Source organism: Limulus polyphemus, unplaced genomic scaffold (assembly GCF_000517525.1).
Source record: "Limulus polyphemus unplaced genomic scaffold, Limulus_polyphemus-2.1.2 Scaffold338, whole genome shotgun sequence".
Taxonomy (NCBI): Eukaryota; Metazoa; Arthropoda; class Merostomata; order Xiphosura; family Limulidae; genus Limulus; species Limulus polyphemus.
In genome coordinates this window covers 325,181-332,118 of record NW_013665948.1, presented here as the reverse complement: position 1 = coordinate 332,118, position 6,938 = coordinate 325,181, and positions in this window count along the sequence as shown.

Here is a 6,938-nt window from a genome sequence, read left to right as displayed (position 1 = left end):
GATAGGAGTACAAGATAGGCACACAAGATAGGAACACGAGATAGGAGTACAAGATAGGAGCACAAGATAAACATTTAACTTCAATAATAATAATAAACATATAGCACATATTTTGTCTCTTCGAATTCATCTAACAACTATACAAGTTTGTTACTTTTCATTTCAGAACCCAAATATACGTTGTTGTTGTTTTGCTTTTACATTTATCAAACAAATTCACATACACAATTTGATACTCTTAATTTCATCTCAAAACTCGAACTTAATATTTTGTTGCAGTTCAATTAATCACATAACACAATATACAGCTTGCAGTTGTGTGGGAAGGAGTTTCAAAGTAAAGGTGCTTTACTAGACATGCAGATTTTACAATGAAGACTGAAAGTATAAGGTACTGATTTTAGCAGTTCCCGTACTGCCAAAGGCAGCTCAATCTAGAGACGTCTTGGGGGATGCATCCCCCCCTGAAAATGACTATGGTAATATAATTTACAGTTGCTATATAAGTCAAATATGTGAAAGTAGAGTGCTACAGCACCCCTGGTTCAAACGATTCTGACTTTGGTAATTTTCAATTCACCACAAAACGCAACAAATAACTTTGGTATTTTTCAATTCACCACAAAACGCAACAAATAACTTTGATGTCTTTTCGTACATACTACAAAACACATATATGTGATTTAATTATATATATTTATTACTTTTGAAGAAATTCAACACAACTCAAATATATAATTTTGTTAATTTTCAATTTATTTCAAAACTCAGATATACAGCTGCGTCACTTTTAAACTCACCTACTAAAACTTAAGCATGGAATTTTGTTACTTTTCAGTTCGTTAACTAAAACGTTACTAAAACTTAAGCATGGAATTTTGTTACTTTTCAGTTCGTTAACGAACTTTAATATTTTGTTAGTGAAGAGACGATTACACACAGATTATTTTTAATTAATTATTGTTGTTTCCTACGTTCCATATTGTGTCAGTCTTCTAGCGGCGGACTTGTTCTTTACGACATCAGTTTGTTTAACGTTGATAGGAGTAATTTATTTTCAATAATAGTGTGAAGTAAAGATAAACAGTGCGCAGGTCTGTATACCTCACACATGGAGGTCATTATCTCGCATTGCAACTAAGAATTAAGAACATTTATGTTGTTTCTACGTTCATAGGTATGTTGCATATGCCCCCCAGTGCACAGCGGTATGTCTGCGGACTTATACCGCTAGAAACCGGGTTTTGATACCCGTGGTGGGCAGAGCACAGATAGCCAATTGTGTAGCTTTGTGCTTAATGATAAACAACAACAAACAACAATGTTGCATATATCATACATCGTGTTTTCGTTCATTATTTCTCTTGTTAGAAAAACCGAAACCTCTCATTTTTTTCTGTATTTTTCTATATACGTTTTAGCGATTCTTGTGGAATTAAGCTGTACTCTGTCCATCGCGGGTATCGAAACCCGATTTTTCTCGTTATAAGCCTTCAGACATACTGCAGAGCCACCGGGGGCACGTATTAGCAGACTCGACGCTTATTCCAGCAAATTCGAAATAAGGAAAATTAAACTTGTACCATATGAACGTTTACAAGTTCAAAACTGACTAAATCAAACAGTGAATTTTGGAAATTGGGATACTAAATACCATTGAACAAAATTGAAGCCCTCGTATATGATAGGAACCACGCATGCGCAGCACCCCTGTACGTCAAACCAGGCGGTGCCATCGCACCCTCAGCATTTCTATTTCCTGCGTCCTTGATTAATTAAACAGGATACACATGAAACAATTATAATCAATAACTTAATATTAACGCTTGGAATTACTGTATTCGAGTTTAGATTGGGCGTATATAAAGAGACCGGTAGCTCCTAGATTTATTCCATAGAATGGAATAATAGATTTTATTTTTATATATATTTTTTAACGTTTTAGCTATTGAAAACATGAAAAAAAAAACTTTTAATCGTCAATGTTGCCCTGGGACACATTTTCTGTCATTATTGTATATTTTGATTCAAGGTTTGTTTGTTTGTTTTGTAATTAAGCACAAAGCTATACAATGGACTATCTGTGCTCTGCCCACCACGGGTATCGAAACCCGGATTCTAGCGTTGTAAGTCCGCAGACATACCGCTGTGCCATTGGGGGCATTTGGATTCAAGTTTAATTCATTATTATTAGTTAAGATTTTACGCTCTTTGATTTATCGGTGTTTTTTGTTGTTGTGTTTTTTCTGTGATTCCAGTGATAACGAAGTTTCTTCTCGAAATGACCCAAGTTCATTAACTCGTTCATTTTGTTCCCTTGTCCACGTTTCAAAACGTTTCCGGCTTTTTTGTGAAACTTGTGAAATCAAAAAGTGGAATTTTTTCTAGACTATTAATTGTATTTTGAATAAAGTGGTAACATTGTTCATTATTTCAAAAATTCTGATGGAAAAAGAACTTTAAAAATAAATAGGGATTTAATTCGCGATTTAAGTATAGATTCTGATGACGTCATTAGGAATAAAACTTCCTGTCTGTTAGAGCAAAACGGGCGTTGATAACAGTAGGGATTAACTGTTGGTTTGAGGGAGCAGACAAACAATAGGAAGAACAGCGACGAAAGTGGTTAAAATGACGTAATCAATCTGAAGCTTCCCCAATGTCGTAGTAGAGGGCGCGCTGATAAGTGGAAGAAATTAGGAAAAGGATTCAAAAATTTTGCGCAGAAGAAGAAACTAGATATTGAAGGTTACTATTCTCCGAGTTCCTTAGTTTTAATAGTTAGTGCGTCCCTGAGTTTTCTTGTTTTCGAGTAATTGTCGTTGGTGTGAAATTTATAATTGCTTCATTGTATGTTGTTGACAGGTTGAACAGAGTATTTAAGAAGAGACGATTCGTTAAGTCCAGTAATCTGATAATTACAGCTTTCTTTCAATCGTCGTTCGACACTTTGCATCTCCACTAGTGCAGGAGTTTTTAGAAACGCTTACATTACTGTGTTTAATCTCGTTTCGAGATTGCGCAGGGATTTAACTAGTTTTAACGGCAGTTTGGAATATTACTTTTTTTTTTTTTCTACGGAAACTGCCGTAATTGTATAGCTGTAAAATATGCTGTCTTACAAAACTTGGGTCGTAATACTTTATGTATACAACTATTGGGTTTAACAGTTTTTTTATAATAACATCTTCTACGCATTTCTCTTCCGTGATTGTGCCTTTCTGATTTCCGCAAGTTTTTGATTCAGCTATGTATAACTTTGATAACTAATAGTTTTTTTGCTTTTTTTCAGCATGATGTTGTGTGGGTTTGTGGACGTAAGATGTAATTGAAAATGTTTGAATTTCATCTCTGTGAGAATCAAATGAGGGATGTAATATCGTCAACGTAGTTTCTATAATAACCACAATAAAATGTAGCTATTAAAAAGTCCCCCTCCCAGTAGCTCAACGGAAAATCGGAAGGCTTATAAGCTAAAAATTGGGTTTTGGTACCCATGGTGGGCATAGCACAGATAATCTTTTACATATAGACGTAGGAATAATTATAATAGCATGATGTATTTTCTTTCTTCTTCTAGAGCACTCTTTAGCTTTTTTATTGTACTTCATGGTATTTCGATAAATGTCAAATATAAATGACTTATACCATTGACTTTCATTGTCCACAAGTCAATGAATCTCTTCTTACCATCTCTCTCTCACTATAGTGTCATTGTGGGCCACTATATCTCTCTCTGTAGTGTCATTGTGGGGCACTATATCTCTCTTTCTCTAGTGTCATTGTGAGTCACGATCTCTTTCTCTTTAGTGTCATTGTGGGTCATTATTTCTCTCTCTATGATGTCATTGTGGGTCACTATCTCTCTCTCTGTGGTGTCATTATGGGTCACTATCTCTCTCTCTCTGTAGTGTCATTCTGTAGTGTTATTGTGGGTCACTATCTCTCTTTCTCTGTAGTGTCATTCTGTAGTGTTATTGTGGCTCACTGTCTCTCTTTTTCTCTAGTGTCATTGTGGGTCACCATCACTCTCGTTCTCTAGTGTCATTTTGGAGCACTATCTTTTTCTCCGTAGTGTCATTGTGGGTCACTATCTCTCTCTTTCTCTAGTGTCATTGTGGGTCACTATCTTTGGTTTTGATACCTATGGTGGGCATAGCACAGATAGTTCGTTGTGCAGCTTAGCACTTAACTAAAAAAAAAAGGATTTCAACAGAAATGTCCCTTAGCGATGTTTAAAATTATATCAAAAGATGCAAGCATACTTAATGTGCAGCAACGGGACGCGGACAGTTAACCTTAGGATTCTTAATCCGGGAACACTAACCACTAGACCGCACCTAGTACCCAATATTATTATTTCTTGTGTTGTTGTTGGCTCATTCGTCGATTTGATAAGATCATACATATGGTTTCCAGGAGCAACATAAAACTAAATTCTTCAACTTCCTAGATATAAACGCGTAAGGTACGTAGCTCCCCCTGTCTTTGCTCGTACTGTGTTCTCTGGTATAAACTTGGGACATGCAATCAGACTTCAATTTCACTTGAAGCACGCAATCAGTCAAACAAAATGTTAGTCGCTAGATCTGCACATTTACTACACACTTTAGTTACTGCTATCTCCACGTTTAATTTTCTATCTCTGCTATTTAGATGCTGTTTATTTCGGTTTTTTTCAAGGTAGAGTCGTGTTTATGGGCCAATGTAATAGTTGCGATAGAAAATTCACGTTTTAATAGCTTTTTTATACATTTTTGTTAGTGAGTCTATTTTAACACAATTAAACCATTCCGGCTTACTAGGATGAGCTTGCGATGGGTCATAAACCATTCCGGCTTACTAAGATGAGCTTGTGATGGGTCATAAACCATTCCGGCTTACTAGGATGAGCTTGTGATGGGTCATAAACCATTCCGGCTTACTAAGATGAGCTTGTGATGGGTCATAAACCATTCCGGCTTACTAGGATGAGCTTGTGATGGGTCATTTCCTTTATGTAAAAAAGAAAGACGTAATTCCGATAACTGTTTAACGGAACATTTAATTTTAAAAAAAATGTATATTTTTATTGGAATTATTTTATTTTACTTCATAAAAGTTTAGCGAAGTACTTTGTGTACGAACTCTTTTTAATCACTCTTTTTTTTTAGATCAATATTCTTAAATACGAAAGATAATATTTATAAGTAGAGCTAGAATTTATTATTCTTGAAAAATATAATAGAAAAGTCAATTTCAAAGCCCCCCCCCCCCCAGTAGCACAGCGGCAAGTTTGTGGACTTATAAAACTAGAAATCACGTTTCGATACCCGTGGTGGGCACTGCACAGATAGCCCATTGTGTAGTTTTGTGCTCAGCTAGAAATAAACAGACTTTTGAAGGTGTGTTTTAGGGAACACAAATTTATTTCTTATTAACTTGGTTCTCATAATTTACACTTAGCACAAATTTTGAATTCAAATAAACAGTGCACGTAATTTGTAAAGATTTGATATTTATCCGAGTTTATACTCAGTTAAAGTATACATCTTCTTAAGCACATGTACCAAAAATTATTTTTAATTTACCCCCCTCTATGCCCGTGTAGTCTGCTATAATTGCAAGGTAAGTTTTAAACATGAACTTCAGTTAATGATATATCAGCGGTATATGATGAAGAAATACAACTTGTGAAAAAAGAAAGCATTAGCATAAAGAGTTAATCATACTTCATAAAACGACATTTGAGGTCTTGCGCGTGCTGCCCTTGGGACGACTTCCTTCGTTGTTGATCGTGCTCATTTTCATGGTCATGATTATGTTGTATAGCCCGACACCACAATTCCCACTGTAACAAGCTTCTGTGAAGAACGGCGAGGTCAGTCTTAGACCACACATCTTGACAAACTTTTCATAGACCCCCCACTACACTAGAAGTCGGCTTTTAAGACCAAAAACATAGAAGTGCTTAATTGAACAGTTATGCGACTTCACAGGTGTGTTTGAGAAGGGGACAGTATTTCTTATTTCCCCTTAGTTCACAGAATCACTGCTGTGGACTTGTACGTGTGACTTAATTTTCTTCGCATCCTGATCATACCTGATGTCCACACGTTTTTTTTATATATAGTAACTATAGAGCAGCTGTGTCCAATAGGGTTTCGATGCTCGCCAAACTTTTGGCGATCAGATCACCATATTTGCCACATGTTACAGTTGCATAATCTTTTGTTAGTTTGTTGGTAATTAAGTATAAAGCTTCACAATGGGCTATCTGTGCTCTGCCGGATTCTAGGGTCGTAAGTCCGCAGACATGCCGCTGTGCCACTAGGGGACCATAATCTTTTGAAAATAAGTTTGAGATTTTAAATAGTCAGCAATTAAGACGTGAACATTTACGCCCGACTTTCTTACAATCTCACTGCTTTTTTCCTGCTGTTTAAGCTCAAATGGAGGCTTTTTCATCCTCAGTCGGGTTAGCACCTCTCTTGGGTTCGCGTTGCCGTTTTCTGATTTAAAAAATTAATAATTTCCATGAAATGTGGAAAAAAAATATTTAAGTAAATTAGTAACCTTCAAAATCCTGGAAAATATTTTTTACACACATGCATACAAACACACTTAAATTTCGAATATTAATACGAAAATAGAAGTCAAAATATATTAGATGGAGTGTATCAGTTCGTCAAATGTCTGTGGCCGATTCGCCACATGTATTGATTGGCGAACGTACTGGACAACATTATTATAGGGTACACTTTTGCTGTACCATACACTTTGTGAAGTTAAAATTTAAATTTCTCATTATATGAGAAACCGTGAAACCCTGTATCATGTTAGAAATTGTTTATCGCTCCGTGGTCAGTAGCAAAACGCCTGTCTTAATAAAGTCCGTCAAGCACACCCAGAAACTTCCATCTCCAATGTGCAAGGTATTTTTTGTTCAGTTTATATAG